Genomic DNA, 16,561 nt, shown 5'->3' with positions numbered 1-16,561 from the left:
TCTGTCCAAGTCAGACACAAATTGATTGGAACATCTTACGCTTCCATCATGGTTGCAGAGTCAAAAATGTGGAACTCCTTCCCTACAAACTGTGGGTGTTGGTGTATCTATACAATCAGCAGGGTAGCGGCTCAAGAAAGTGGCTCAAGGCAATTAGAGATGGGCATTTGCCTGCTTGAGGAAGCCACTTAAAACCTTTCACTTTGGCCAGGCCTTTAGTCATCAGCATGAACTGCATGATAGTGGGTGGTTGGGGGGTGGTTGGTGGGTGGTTGGGGGGTGGTTGGTGGGTGGGTGGGGGGTGCTCCTCTACCCTTAAATGGCATGAATTAAACTGTGCTTTTATCAGATTCCAGTGAAGTGCCTTTGGACATTTTATTGTTTTAAAAGTGATCTACAAAGAAAGGGGAAATTTCTGTCTGTTTTGCAAAACCTTGTTTGGTGACATAAAATTGAATGATGACAGCTTAAATAACATTGCAATTGCTTTCATTCTAATGGATCTAGAATTAAAGCTAATTATTTATTCTTAATTGCTTCATATATTTACAGTGAACACATTAGTACTTTCAGAATTTCACCCGTCTCCTTTATTATGAAAATCTATTACCATGACTATCAGGACTACATGAGTTTTGTTCCTTTTCATTATTATTTTTATCAGTATACGGCTGATATTAATGATTGGATGCAACTTTTCTTTGCAGCAGTCCCCACAAGGTTAAACAATAGGCATTGGTGAGCCTCACAACACAGCGTTCTGTTCCAAGATTGGGTCTACACTCAGCTAAGTAAACACTAACAGGCTCTATTGAACATTGCATTGTAGAGTAAAGGCAACTGATACACAATAGTGTAATGAGAGAAAGACCAACTGATGGGTTTAACCCAAGGACTGTCACATCCCAGGCAAGGGGTAAGGTTGAGAAGGTAACCTCATCTGGTGCAGGAATTGAAGGCTCATTGTTGGCATCATTCTGCATTGAAAATCAGCAGCCCAGCCAACTAAACAAACCAGTATGTCAATGTTTTGAGTTTGTCATCTCCCCACCAGCGTTAAACTCATCTAAGAGTTTGTACTAGATTTTTTTAGATTTAAATTAGATTAGATTACTTACAGCGTGGAAACAGGCTCTTCGGCCCAACAAGTCCACACCGACCCTCTGAAGAGCAACCAGCCCAGACCCATTCCCCTACATTTACCCCTTCACCTAACACTACGGGCAATTCAACATGGCCAATTCACCTAACCTGCACATTTTTGGACTGTGGGAGAAAACCAGAGCACCCAGAGGAAACCCACGCAGACATGGGGAGAATGTGCAAACTCCACGCAGTTGCCTGAGGTGGGAATTGAACCTGGGTCTCTGTTGCTGTGAGGCAGCAGTGCTAACCACTGAACCACCGTGCCACCCATAGCTAGACCTTGGGTGCTTATGTGCTGCATTTGCCTTCACAAGTTTTCCTCATTCTTTCTTCAAAAATTCATTCTCATTTTGAAGTTAGGTTCTTTCATTACTGAAGTCTTGCTTTTCCAGGATAATCATTAAGCAAAGAACGTGTTTCTTTCTGAAGAGTTTCTTTCTCAGATGCAAGGTCATCGTTTGTTGATTGCAGCAGAATATTTCCTCAGCTAATAATTCACAGTGATTGTTGAGTTCTGAATATTTTAGTAGAAAAGAGTCCTTTTCTACCAACAGAAAATTTCTTTCTTTCGTCAGTTTCTCCAGGGGAATTGTTGAATCAATGAAATTTTCTGTAAAGTTTTCATTTTCAGTTGTAAGTTCCTGTTTTTCCCTGATCACTTTCCTGTGGACTAATAACAAATAATAACCTGCTCTTGAACCATTGATTGCAAAATTGTTTTTGTATATAATGTTCCCCTCGCAATAGGAAGTAATTCTAGTTTTGGTACTTACGCATCAACATAGCTTTCAAAAAGCATGCGAAGATCCAGATCTTCGTCCTCCACCAGTGAACATAAGCAGCACCTTCCTTCTTTTTGTCTCTCTCTCCTCCAAAGGCATCTCTGGATCTAGCATGTCATGTCTCAGCTGCCTGGGTTCCTGTATAATGCAGTTCTGACCTGCTGCATCTAGACCATCCTCTGAAAGAAACGATGGAAATCAAAGTCTATTTGTGGTACAAGGAATAGAGTATCACTGTGTAATGGAGTGATATCAGCATTGTCTGCTGCTGCTGAGTAAAGAAGATTCATGGCCGTGCAAACACTTCTAATACAGAAGGACAATGGCAACTAGGAAGAGCAGACAGAGTCGACTATCTCTTCACACTTATAGTGAAGAACAGTAATCATCTACCTTCATACTGATAGAGGATGGTTCGCTCAGTTGGCTGGGTGGCTGGTTTGTGACGCAGTGTGTTCTTGTTCAACTGGCTAAGGTCACCATGAAGATCCTACCCTCTCCAATCTTGCCCCTACCCTGAGGTATGATGACTCTCAGGTTACACTCACTCACCTTTGTGGGTGGCACGGTGGCACAGTGGTTAGCACTGCTACCTCACAGCGCCAGAGACCTGGGTTCAATTCCCAACTCAGGCGACTGAACGTGTGCACATTCTCCTCCGGGTGCTCCGGTTTCCTCCCACAGTCCAAAGATGTGCAGGTCAGGTGAATTGGCCCTAGTGTTAGGTAAGGGGTAAATGTATGGTATGGGTGGGTTACGCTTCGGCAGGTCGGTGTGGACTTGTTGGGCTGAAGGGCCTGTTTCCACCCTGTAATCTAATCTAATCTAATGAGAGAGACTTGGCACACACTGAAGCTTAAAACTAGATGGGTGAAGAAGCTCAGGCTTCATCCATGGTGTGGAATGCAAAGGAACTCTCACTACAGCTCCCATAGCCAAAACAAAATTAGTTTCCTGGTTGTCAGCCAATGAACCAGAAGAGGGAACATGGGGCTGGGCCATCATAGCTCTTACAGCAATATTGCTAAGGGAAAGGACTGGCAGGTCAAAGTTACAGAGTTTAGATGGTATAGGTAGGATAGAAAGGGAGGCAAAAGAGGAGGGGGAGTGGCATTTTTGATTCAGGAAAACATTACAGCTGTACTTAGAGAGGATTTTTCTGAGGGATCACCCATTGTAGCTATACGGGTTGAATTGAGAAATAAGAAAGGGATGATCACCTTGATGGGATTGTACTATAAGCCTATAGGCTGCCCCCAAACATCAGAGGGAAATTGAGGAACAAATATTTAGAGAGACCTCAGATATGTGTAAGAATGATAAAGTTGTAGTAGTAGGGAACTTTACATTTTCAAACATAGACTGGGACTGCAATAGTGTTAAGATGGTAAAAAATTTGTTAAGTGTGTTCAAGAAAAATTTCTTTACCAATATGTAGATACATCGAGTAGTGAAGGAGCAAAACTTGATCTTTCTTTTGGAAATCAGGCAGGGCAATGACTGAAGTCTTAGCGGGGAGTACTTTGGGACAAATGACCATAAATCTATTAGTTTTAAAATAGTTATGGAGAAGTATAGGCAATAAATAAAAGTTAAAGTTCTCAATTGGAGGAAAGCAAATTTTGACAGTATGAGGCAGGAACTTGCGAAAATCCAGATCTTCTTGCTCAATCAGTGAACACAGACAGTACCTTTCTTTTCTTCACCTCTCTCCTCCAAAGGCAACTATGAATCTAGCATGTCATTTGTTAGCTGCCTGTGTTCCTGCATAATGCGGTTCTGTCCTGCTGCATCTAGACCATCCTCTGAAAGAAATGCACAAGTACCAAAACTAGAATTACTTGCTTGGAGTAGACTTTTCACAGGTGAAGCGACAACTGGCAGGTGGGAGACTTTCAAAAATGAGATAACGAGAGTTCAGAGGCATTATATTCCTGTTAGAGTGAAGGCGAAGGCTGATAAGAGTAGGGACCAATGGGTGAATAAAGATATTGAGGCTGTGGTTGAGAATAAGAAGGAGTCATGTAGTAGGTATAGACATCTGGGATCAAGTAAATCTCCTGAAGAGTATGAAGGGTGGAGGGGCATTCTTAAGAGGGAAATCAGGAGGGCTAAAAGGCAATATGAGATAGCCTTGGAATATAAGGTTAATATAAAGAGATTCTACACGGTGCATTGAGAGCAAAAGAACAACTCGGGAGAGAATAGGGCCTTTTAAAGATCAACAACGTTATCTATATGTGGATCTGCAGTAGATGGGACAGATATTAACAATTATTTTGTGCCAGTTTTTACTGTGGAGGAAGACGTGGAGGTTAGGGAACTCAGGAAAATAAATACTGATATCTTGAAAACAGTTCACAATTCAGAAAACGACGTGCTGGAGGTCTTAAAAACTATAAAGGTGGATAAATCTTTGGGACCTGATCAAGTGTATCCCAGGACGTTGTGGGAAGTTAGGGAAGAAATTAAAGGCCCCCTAGCAGAGCCATGGGTGAGGTGCCAGAGGACTGGAGGGTGACTAATGTTGTGCCTTTATTTAAGAAGGGCTGTAAGGAGAAGACTGGGAACTATACAGCCTGCCATCAAAGCTGGGTAGGTTGTTGGAGGTGATTCTGAGATGGAGGGCATACGTGTATTTGGAGGGACAAGGACTCATGAGGGATAGTCAGCATGGTTTTGTGCAAGGGAAATCGTGTCTCACAAACAACATAATCATATTTTGAGGGTGTAACCAAAAAGAGATGCGGGTAGGCCAGTCGATGCTGTCTACATGCATTTCAGAAAGCCTTTGACAAGGCTCCACACGGTAGACTAATTAGTAAAGTTGGCTGACATGTGATTCAGGGGGAGCTTGCCAATTGGATACAAAATTGGCTTTACAATAGGAGGCAGAGGGTGATGGTGGGTTGTTTATCAGATCAAAGGCTTGTGACCAGCGGAGTTCCACAAGGATCGGTCCTGGGCCCACTTTGCTTGAAATTTATGTAAATGATTTGGATGAGAATTTCGGAGGCATGGTTGGTAGGTTTGTGGGTGACACCAACACTGGCGGTTTTACTGGACAGTGAAGGAGGAGAAAGTGAGGACTGCAGACGCTGGAGAGCCAAGGTTGAAAAGGGTGGTGCTGGTAAAGTACAACAGGTCAGGGAGCAACCGAGGAGCAGGAGCGTTGATGTTTCAGGCAGAAGCCCTTCATCAGCCGTTGCCTGACGCGCTGTGCTTTTCCAGCGCCATACCTTTTGACTCTAGACAGTGAAGAAGGCTAACTAAGATTACAAAGAGATCTTGATCAATTGGGCCAATGGGCTGAGGAGTGGCAGCTGGCATTTAATTTGGATAAATATGAGGTATTACATTTTGGTAAAACAAAGAAGGGCAGGAGTTATATAATTAATGGCAGTGCCCTGGGTAGTGTTGTAGAAAGGAGAGCCTAGGTACACAGTTCTTTGCCAGTTGCATCACAGGTAGACAGGGTGGTTAGGAAGGTGTTTAGCACACGGGCCTTCATTGCTCAGACATTTGAGTATAGGAGTTGGAACGTCATGTTGAGGTTGTACAGGATGTTGGTGAGGCCAGAGGAGAATAGATGAGGGGCATAGATAAGGTTGAATAGCGTAGGTCTTTTCCCCATGGCAGGGGAGGCCAAAACTAGGCGTCATATTTATAAGGTGAGAGGAGAAATATTTAAAAGGGACCTGAGGGGCAGCTTTTTAACACAGAGTGGTTCGTGTGTGGAATGAACTGCCAAAGGAAGTGGCAGATGCAGGTACAGTTACAACATTCAAAAGACATTTGGAAAGGTTTAAAGGGATATAAGCCAAATGCAGGCAAGTGGCACTTGTCTAGTTTGGAAAACTTGATTGGCATGGACTAGTTAGACCAAAGGGTCTGTTTCCATGCTATATGACTCAGTGGGTCTGTCATGTCTGGGCACCAGAACTCTACTACTAGTGTATCTGTTATGTCAGATGGGAAGAATTCATGTTGTGTGTCAGTATTCTCAAATCTATGGAGACTGGCAGAATATTATGGTCTGTCCTTTATACTCTGTGCTGCTAATACAGTGCTGAAATGGCCACTGTCATGACTCTGTGTGTTGCTTCCTGTGCTCCCTGATGGTGGACTTTCTAAATGCACTTTTATTTCCTATCTGTACTCTGCACTTCTGTAAAACTTACTGCTGACAACTGAAATTTTGAGCTCGCCTCATTCCCTGTTACTATGGGCTTTTCCTTTCTGGGTGGTCTGCAGACTGACTCCAGAGTGTAGTGTCCCTCTCCTGTGTTTTTTTCATGGGAGCAGGATGAGAGACGGAGGACAGATGCATCCTCAGGAGGTAGGTGTGAATAAGCTAAATATTTTAATGGAATGACATGTAAACAGCGATACTAAGTTTGATTACGATTTGCCGAGTTGTGTAAGCTTCAAGGAGTCCACCAGAGGGAAGGAATCAAAAAAGGTGGAATCAATAAGGTCAGGATCTTCACAGCTTTCCTTGTGGGATGAATCTCGAAAGATAGGATGACACATTGTGAAGGCTGTTGGAAAAGCATACAGATCATTGGCTTTATTAATACTGAAATAACGACCAAAATAAAAGGGAAGTTGTATTCAAGGTTTAGGTCACAGCTAGCATACTGTAGTCAGTTTTAGACATCACAATTTATGAAGTAGCATGTCAAAGTCTTATAGAGAGTGCGGGGGGGGGGGGGGGGGGGGGGGTGGGATTAGAGTGACTGTCGGGACTAGGAACTTCATTTATCTGGGGACTGGAGAAGCTTACAGCAAAAACATTTCATAGGAAGTGTTCGAAATCATGAATGGCTTTGGCCGAATGAGTAAGGTTGAAACTGTTTTCATTGGCAGAGTAATTGGTAACAAGAGGATACACATTTAAGGACTAGAGAAGCAAAGGGAACATGAGGAAACATTTAGTCTTGCACAGTGAGCTATTATGATGAGGAATGTACTGCCTGAAAGGGTAGTGAAAACAGATTTAAAAACAAATTTCAAAAAGCAATTGGTTAAATATTTGAAGCAACAGGAAATATAGAGCAATGCTAAAAGAGCAGAAAATAAAACTAATTTGATTATTTGATGATGAGGTAATTTTGTGGATCTAGATAATTATCTCACGTGAATTAAGCTCTTTGAGATGTTTTGTTTAGGTTAAATCTGTAGACCAATTGTTGCCATCTTTTAATGATTCATTTACCTGCATTCACCTTTGTTACAGATCTTGCTAACAAAAATAAGCCAGATCTTATCATCATCTTCGTGCCTGTCCTTCTCATACAGTTGCTAATCCTATTAAAGTAGTAACGCAAACTTTTTAACATACCAGGACATGAAAGGGTTAAGCTATGCTTCACCACTGTCCCATGGAGCCTGTTCTCTGATCTAAGTTGTATCTGATCTCGCAGAGTTTACATTGACTGCTAGCCAGATTCCATGTGCATACCAGGTCAGATTAAATTACCAACTCGCCAAAAGAATCACTGAACTCTGTCTTCTCCCTGCAGAAAGTGGCAAGAGGCTCAGATCAGGTATTTACGCCAATTAAACACGAATCTTCCTCCATTCCTGATGAAAGGCTTTTGCCCGAAAAGTCGATTTTCTTGCTCCTTGGATGCTGCCTGACCTGCTGTGCTTTTACAGCACCACTCTAATTAGACCTCGCAAATCTTCTGAAGCTGACTATTGAGATACAGCATAGCAGCGGGGAAAAGAGGTGTAGATTATAGTGGGATGTGTTTAATGGGAGGATGTGAAGACACTGAGCTGGCACAGCTATGATGGGATGAATAGCCTCTTCCTGCACTGTAACAACCTGTGACGCGCTGGAATGACTTGCCAGAGGGTGGATTAAACCAGAATTCTGGGCTCACAAAGAAGTTGCTCGATGCTAATATTTGAATTTGAGTGTTGTTCTGGAAAGGTGAACTCATATGGGCTTTTGTTTCTTAAGGCACAGCTGTCATGTTAGAACTGAATTTAAACAGCCAGCATTATTTAAAGTCCCTGACTAAAATGGCTGTTTTAACATATCAAGGAGGAGGTTTTAATCATATTTGTTTTGAACTGACCAATCCATTCTTGCATATTTTTACTTGCTTGAAACTGTTACTGAACCATGTGATTATGTTCAGCGACCACAGTCAAAAGATTTGCCATGCTCAGAATCATTGAACTAAATCAAAATAGCATTCCGCAGGATTCTGATGTCATGGTGAAACATTGCATGAATTTGGAGTCATGCTGTGCCAAGAGATCAGTGGGCAAGCACATTGAATCTGAAATATTCTATGGCTTGACTTAGATGATCTCAGCTGGGTTGTGGTGCTGCTGGAGACATTACCATTGGCTTCACACTGATGTGGGGCAAAGTGAGAGGAGAATTTTATAAAGATCTTTGCTCCTGACTGGCCACTCATTGAAAACTGTATGTGAATATCACGTGAGGGTAGGTTTATTGTCTGGAAGCTCCTCATGGTTAACATCCCTAACAATTGTTACTGCCAAGGCTTGCAAAATCCTACCAGGAAAAGTCCTGGAGGATGCTAAAGCTGCTAAAATTGTGTACCAATCCAGATGTTCACCATCTTTGAATGAGCAGGAGCGCAATTTATCTCCTCACCACCAGATGGCAGAAAGAGACAATGATGTTCTTTGTCTTGCTGACAGTCTGCAGTGTCGGAGGACAGTGACTGTGGAGCAAGGACTGAACAGAGATACTACACAGTCCTGCTGCGTCTGACCTCTTTCGCATCCATTTCACTGTGATGCTCGTTTAGTCCATAAGGTCAAATATGCCTTTCAAAAACAGGATCCTCTGGTCTCTTAGTCCATAGAAACATAGAAAAATACACTGCAGTACAGGCCCTTCGGCCCTCGATGTTGCACCGATCCATGCCCACCTAACCCACACTAGCCCACTATCCTCCATATGCCTATCCAGTAGGAAACCAGCCTAGATATATAGCACTGGGAGAGAAAGGGAGAAAGCTTGGCCAGTAATTGTCATACGCTTGTAAAATGCTGAAAGTGCAAGGTCCACATTGCATAAAATTGGACCTAATATTAGAAAATATAAATCTACAATTATATTTGTTCCTATCCTAGATCCACAAACAGTTGATGGCAGATCACACCAACAGTCATGTGCTGATTTTCCCTGACAAGGCAGACTTGTTATTTTCTCCAAATGTGTCTCCAAAAATTTCTCCAGCAAGTAAAGAGTTAAGTAATGTAACTGCTGCATTATATACATTTCCCTCCCTGCAATATTGTTGCCAGCACTTATCAGCAGTCCCAGCACACTGTCAGTCTCTAAAGACCAATTCTTCAAACTGCTGTCTGATTATGTCAGCCATAAACGTCTTTCAACTTAGAGCTATTTTCCGTTTTAATAATCAAATGCAAGCACATTTCTGACAAAAGGTAGGCTGAAGGTTTTATGACAGTGTTGTCATCTAGCTGGAAAATTAGGGGAGCACTAAGTGACACGTGCAATTTTGGTGTCTTACTCTTTTTTTTATGATGAAAGGGAATTCAAAAATTCTGAAATGGAACAAATGCAGAGCTCCAGTTTGAACCTATTGCTTTTATTTCTTCTCCATCACAAGAATGAATAATGGTATCTATTAAAATGGAATGTGGTATGAGACCTACAGGCTACGTGGTTGTGAAACTGGCCACCCACAAGTTCATCTTCAGCATTGACTTCAAATGCCACTCTCCATTGTCATTCTAATGTAGTCTTCCTCCTTGACTAAGGTTACTCAGTTGTCTTCCAGGTAACTAGCCATGCATAGTGCTTCCTCTTGAGGAGGGAGAGGGTCAGAGATTGACAGGGATTTTATTTCTGCTTCACGAAACATGCTGCCTTTTCGTCGATAAGAGGTGATATGAACAAGACTCCAGGGATTTGTATCGCCTCGGCTGCCCTATACTCCAGGCTATCAATGCTGCATAAGGGAAATGAGAAAGGAGAGAAAGATGAATGTTGAACAGCCTGCAACTAACTTTCAAGTTTGATTTCAGAGATAAATTTGGGTTTTGGATATGGCCAGAATGCATTGACCATGTCTAATTATGCAGTAGGTGGTGGATATTCTTACATCTTGGCTGTGGTGCAGCTGCCACAATGGTACTGCATCAGAAACTTCAGCATATTGATTTAGTAACATCAAGCAGCGATATTTACTCAAGTCGGTCTACAGGTTGAAAAGAACCCTGTGGTCATACAGTCACTTACTCGTAGAAATGTACATCAGGGAAACAGACCCTTCATCCGAACACGTCCATGCTGACCAGATATCCTAAATAAATCTAATCCCACTTGCCAGCATTTGGTCAAACTCCCTTCAAACCTTTCCTATACATATACCCTTCCAGATGTCTTTTAAACGTTGTTATTGTAAAGTACCATTGTTTGAGTTTTTTTTCCCAGAAGTTCCAAAACAATGCAACAGCTTACAAAAAAGCACTTACTGCTCCTAGACTTCGAAGAAATCAGCTCCAACATCTCAAAAAGGGAGTAACTCTCACAGCCACAGCCTATTCCAGTGTTCAGTCCTCCACCATGAATTACCTGGAACAATGGTGTATCTTTGAAGGAAGAGATTGGAGGGTTCTCTAAAGATTGGTCTGATGAACTACCAATTGTCCAATTGATCAGAGCTTACAGTCTACACTTGGTAGCTCTGATCTTCTTAACCAAGTGGCAGAATAATAGAGAGAAGGAAATAATTGGTCGAATATACCTGTGCCATTGCTAGATCCACAGGTACTATCTTCTTCCACCCCATTTCCATCATAACTTTATTTATTTTATTCAATTGTTTATCTATTTTTTTCAAACGCCATGATTGTTTTAGCTTGTATATATTTCAATGCAGTCTGCAATTTAATAGTTCTTGACCCAAATAAATGTATTCTAACGTAAAGATGAGGCGTGAAGGTTCAGTAGGGGCGATTGAGTGTTATAAGGTAGCCAGGAAGGAGCTAAAGAGGGAGCTAAGAGAAGCGAGAAGGGGACATGAAAAGTCTTTAGCTGGTAGGATTAGGGAAAACCCAAAGGCTTTCTATAGGTATGTCAAGAATAAAAGGATGACTAGGGTAGGTATCGGTCCAGTCAAGGATAGTAGTGGGAAGTTGTGTGTGGAGGCGGAGGAGATTGGAGAGACATTAAATCAGTACTTTTCCTCAGTATTCACTCAGGAACAGGACACTGTTGCTGATGTGAATATGGAATCACAAATAATTAGAATGGATGCCCTGGAAATATGCAGGGAAGAGGTTTTGGGAATATTGGAAAGGATGAATATAGATAAGTCTCCTGGGCCTGATGGCATTTACCCCAGGATCCTATGGGAAGCTAGGGAGGAGATAGCAGAGCCATTGGCCTGGATTTTTATGTCGTCGTTGTCAACAGGAATAGTACCAGAGGACTGGAGGATAGCGAATGTGGTCCCATTGTTCAAGAAAGGGAGTAGGGATAGCCCTAGCAACTATAGGCCAGTGAGTCTGACTTCAGTGGTGGGCAAAGTCTTAGAGAGAATGGTAAGGGATAAGATTTATGAACATCTGGGTAGGAATAACGTGATCAGGGATAGCCAGCATGGTTTTGTGAAGGGCAGCTCGTGCCTCACAAACCTTATTGAATTCTTTGAGAAGGTGACCAAGGAAGTGGATGAGGGTAAAGCAGTAGATGTTGTGTATATGGATTTTAGTAAGGCGTTCGATAAGGTTCCCCATGGTAGGCTAATGCTAAAACTTCGGAGGTATGGCATTGAGGATACATTAGAGGTTTGGATTAGGAATTGGCTGGCTGGAAGGAGACAGAGGGTAGTAGTTGATGGATTATGTTCATCTTGGAGCGCAGTTACTAGCGGTGTACCACAAGGATCTGTTTTGGGACCATTGCTTTTTGTTATCTTTATAAATGATCTAGAGGAAGGACTTGAAAGCTGGGTAAGCAAGTTTGCGGATGACACAAAAGTCGGTGGAGTTGTGGATAGTGAGGAAGGAAGTGGTAGGTTACAGCGGGATATAGATAAGTTGCAGAGCTGGGCGGAAATGTGGCAAATGGAATTCAATGTAGCTAAGTGCGAAGTCGTTCACTTTGGTAGGAATAACAAGATGATGGATTACTGGGCTAATGGTAGGCTACTTGGTAGTGTGGATGAGCAGAGGGATCTTGGTGTCCATGTACACAGATCTCTGAAAGTTGCCACCCAGGTAAATAGTGCTGTGAGGAAGGCATATGGTGTACTGGGCTTTATTGGCAGAGGAATTGAGTTCCGGAGTCCTGAGGTCATGTTGCAGTTGTATAAGACTCTGGTGCGGCCTCATCTGGAGTATTGTGTGCAGTTTTGGTCGCCATACTATAGGAAGGATGTGGAAGCTTTAGAACGAGTGCAGAGGAGGTTTACCAGGATGTTGCCTGGAATGGTAGGAAAATCTTATGAGGAAAGGCTGAGGCACTTGGGGCTGTTCTCATTGGAGAAGAGAAGGTTTAGGGGAGATCTGATAGAAGTGTATAAGATGATTAGGGGTTTAGATAGGGTAGATACTAAGAACCTTTTACCGCTAATGGAGTCAGGTGTTACTAGGGGACATAGCTTTAAATTAAGGGGTGGTAGGTATAGGACAGATGTTAGGGGTAGATTCTTCACACAGCGGGTTGTGAGTTCATGGAATGCCCTGCCCGTATCAGTGGTGAACTCTCCTTCTTTATGGTCATTTAAGCGGGCATTGGATAGGCATTTGGAAGTTATTGGGCTAGTATAGGTTAGGTAGGATTCGGTCGGCGCAACATCGAGGGCCGAAGGGCCTGTACTGCGCTGTATCCTTCTATGTTCTATGTTCTAACCTGTAACTTGATGTTTCTAACCACCAAATGTAATTTCTCACAATTTACTCTAAACCCTTTCTGAATTTTAAACACCTTTAGTGTCTTCCATTTATCTCAGGTGAGGATCATCTAGGGGTAGACAGATGGTAGGCTTATGTGGGGAACTTCCCTGCGATAGAATCAAAAAATCCCTACAGTGTAGAAACAGGCCATTCAGCCTATTGAGTCCTGCACTGACCCTCCAAAGAGCATCCTACTCAGACAAATTCCCTTACCATATCCCTGTAACCTTCATGGCTAATCCACCTAACCTGCACATTTTTGGACTGTGGGAAGAAACTAAAACACCTGGAGGAAACCTACACAGAGATGAGGAGAAGGTGCAAATTCAACTCCACGCAGACAGACACTAGAGGGTGGAATCAAACCTGGTTCCCCAACGCTCTGAGGCAGCAGACCACAAAGCCACCATGCCACAATTAAGTCTTTGTCAATGTCAATGAACTGGAACATCCTGCCTTTTTTGGGCAGGGGCAAAACTGACAAGTAAAAACGGCTAAGATAGGGAATGATTTATTTGTATGATTTAAACTCCTCTGCCTGACAGGTTATCAGTTCACCTCTCCCTGCATTTGTCATTTTTCTGCCTCAGTTCTCACTCCTTCACTTTTTAAAAATTTTTGTCAGTTTTATTCATAATTAGTTTCTAAGTTTATTACACTGCATTCATTACACAAATTCACATACGAATATCAAATGTAAAGTCAGGGCACAATAACATGCTTTGAAAAATTTTCTTTGAACATTAGGAAAGTTGTTTGAGGAGAAGGAGGTTATGATTATAGTGTGAACTGATGCATGGTTAAATTTCCCATTTCCCATTGCTTCGGTTCCTTATTATTATTGAAATTTTCCCAAGTGAAAGCAAAGGATTATTCCTGCCAGCATTATGTGTAGCACTGCCAAGACATGGAATCATAGAGTTATAGAGGTCTACAGCACAGAAAAGAACCCTTCAGCCCATTGAGTCTGCACCAGCCAGAAACAACAGCCTAATTATTCTAATCCCATTTTCTAGCACTTGGCCCAGAGCTTTGTATGTCTTGGCATCACAAGTGCAAATCCAAATACTTCTACTATGTTGTGAGGATTTCTTTCTCTACCACCCTTACAGGCCATGAGCTCCAGGTTCCCCACCTTCCTCTGGGAGAAAACATTTTTCTTCTCAACCTTCTGCCTTTAAATCTATGTTCCCGGTCCTTGATCCTCCATCAAGGGGAAATGTTTTTTCTTGTCTATCCCATCTATGCCCCCCCCCCCATAATTCTATGAACCTCAATCACACCCCCTCTCAATTTCCTTTAAACAAACAGAAAACAATCCTATTCTGTCCAATCTCTCTTCATAACTAAAACTCTACAGCCCAGGCAACATCCTGGTAAATCTCCTCTGCACCATCTCCAGTGCAGTCACATCCCTCCTATAACGTACATTCCAGAACTGCACACAATACTCTTGCTGTGGTCTAACCAATGCTTTATACAGTTCCAGCATCGCCCCTCTGCTCTTAAACTTCACGCCTCAGCTAAATAAAGGCAAGTATGCCATACCCTTTCTTAACCACTTTAGCCACCTGTTCCGCAACCTGAAGAGCTGATGGACAAGTACACCGAGGTCCCTTTGGTTCTCAGTGCTTCCCAAGGTTCTGCTGTTCATCATGTATTCCCTTGCCTTGTTCTTCATGTCCATTAATCTGCCACTGACCAGCCCGTCTCTGTGCTTCTGTAACCTAAGGCTGAGCCAGGTCCAGTATGACTTGCCAGTCTATTTGTTTCTCCACCCAAGCTTTACTATCCTCTCCCTAGTAAAGAACCATTTCTCCTCCTTCATCTCATCTTCCCAATGTGTTTATCTTGCTACTTACTGAACAGTTGGGCTAAGGGTTTTATAATAGTTGCATGTCATTGGGTTTAACAAAATAGAACAAAGCAAAATGAGCAATGTTTCATGGTTTGACATCTCAATTTTTAAATATTCTCAGGATTTACGTTTTTTTTTAAGAATAATTGTCTTTGTAAGGTCACCTCTTTGAACTATTGCAGTCCAGCTAGTATAAGGGTAGCACAGTGCTGTCAAGAAGGAGATAAGCCAGTTACAGGGAGTGAACAGCTATATCATAGAATCCCTACAGAGTGGAAACAGGCCATTTGGCCCAATAGGTCCACAATGACTCTCCAAAGAGCATCCTACCCAGACCCAACCCCCCCCACTCTCTGCCTGTAAATTCTGCACCTGCGTGCTTCTCTCTCACTTCACCTGATGAAAGAGCAGTGCTCCAAAAGCTTGTGATTTTAAATAAATCTGTTGGACTACAACCTGGTGTCATATGACTTCTGACTTTGTCCATCTAAAATCCAACACCGGCACCTCCACATCACGGTTGCAACGAAAGAATGTGTATTTTTGTAAGTACCATACATTCCCTCATCGGGGAGAAAGTGAGGTCTACAGATGCTGGAGATCAGAGCTGAAAATGTGTTGCTGGAAAAGCGCAGCAGGTCAGGCAGCATCCAAGGAACAGGAAATTCGACGTTTCGGGCATAAGCCCATTTTCAGCTACATTCCCTCATCACATGTTTAAGGCCACAAGACGCCAAAGCAGAATTACACCACTCAGGCCATGGAGTCTGTTTTATCATTCAGTGAGGTCATGGCTGATCTGATAATTCTCAAATCTGTTTTCCTATCTTTCCCCACTTAACCTTTGGTTTTCTTACTGATCAAAAATCTGTCCATCTCAGCTTTGAATATATTTAACCAACCAAGCCTGACCTACCCTCTGCAGTAAAGAATTCCACAGATACCCAAGGAGAGAAGGAATTCCTCCTCATCTCTGCTTTAAATGGCAGCTTCCTTATTCTTGGATCATCTCATCCAAGACTCTCCCACAAAGGGAGGCAATCTCCTGCATCTACCCTGTCAAGCCCCTGAGAAGCATGTTTAACAGTTTCAAATATGTTTCTAATCTTACATCCAGAAAAGTACGAGTCCAACACTGGATAATAGTTAGAACGAGCAATACTGTTAAGGGGTGAAATATTGGCCTGTGTTTCGAGATTTGCCTTAGAGATAATGCGTGTACATTCTGATGTTAACAAATCAATCCTTTTGCATCATTAAATTCAAAAATAATAGGCTTTTATTCAAAAAAATTACTTTGGGAATCCCACTGACATTTTGTAACTCGGCAGGTACTTCCTTGGAAAACTGGGCTGTCTGATCCAAACCAGAAAGAGCGGCGGCTGTATCCAACTTCCCGTAAGATCAAGTTTGGGAGCTCAGTGTGGGGACAATCACGTGCGCAATCTTCATTGAAGCCGGTTTTGCAGAGCATTGAAATACTGGCATTCTGCACCAATACAGACACACACCAACAGTACAGCATACTGGCTTCATCTGGTTTAGTCTATTTTCTGCAGAATTAATCATTAAAAAATCTCCAACATTAATATTTAATATGTTTTATTTTCTGAAGAATCAAGCCATAAAACATGATAGTCTGGTACACAGTCCAAGGGACATTGTGTACTCTGTGGATCTAACAAGATATTGTCTTGATAATAACCTCTTGACCTCTCTTGGTTGTGTCCCTATGTAATACATCATTCATGTGGAAATCAGTCAGTTTTATAGTGGGTTGTATTTCTGGGTATCGTAGCACCTCTCGCTGGTCTGTTGCAGGTACTATCTAACACAAGAGCTTGTTTCTCTT

The sequence above is a fragment of the Hemiscyllium ocellatum genome, chromosome 28 (genome assembly GCF_020745735.1).
Source record: "Hemiscyllium ocellatum isolate sHemOce1 chromosome 28, sHemOce1.pat.X.cur, whole genome shotgun sequence".
NCBI classification, from domain to species: Eukaryota; Metazoa; Chordata; class Chondrichthyes; order Orectolobiformes; family Hemiscylliidae; genus Hemiscyllium; species Hemiscyllium ocellatum.
This window is presented reverse-complemented; position numbering follows the sequence as displayed.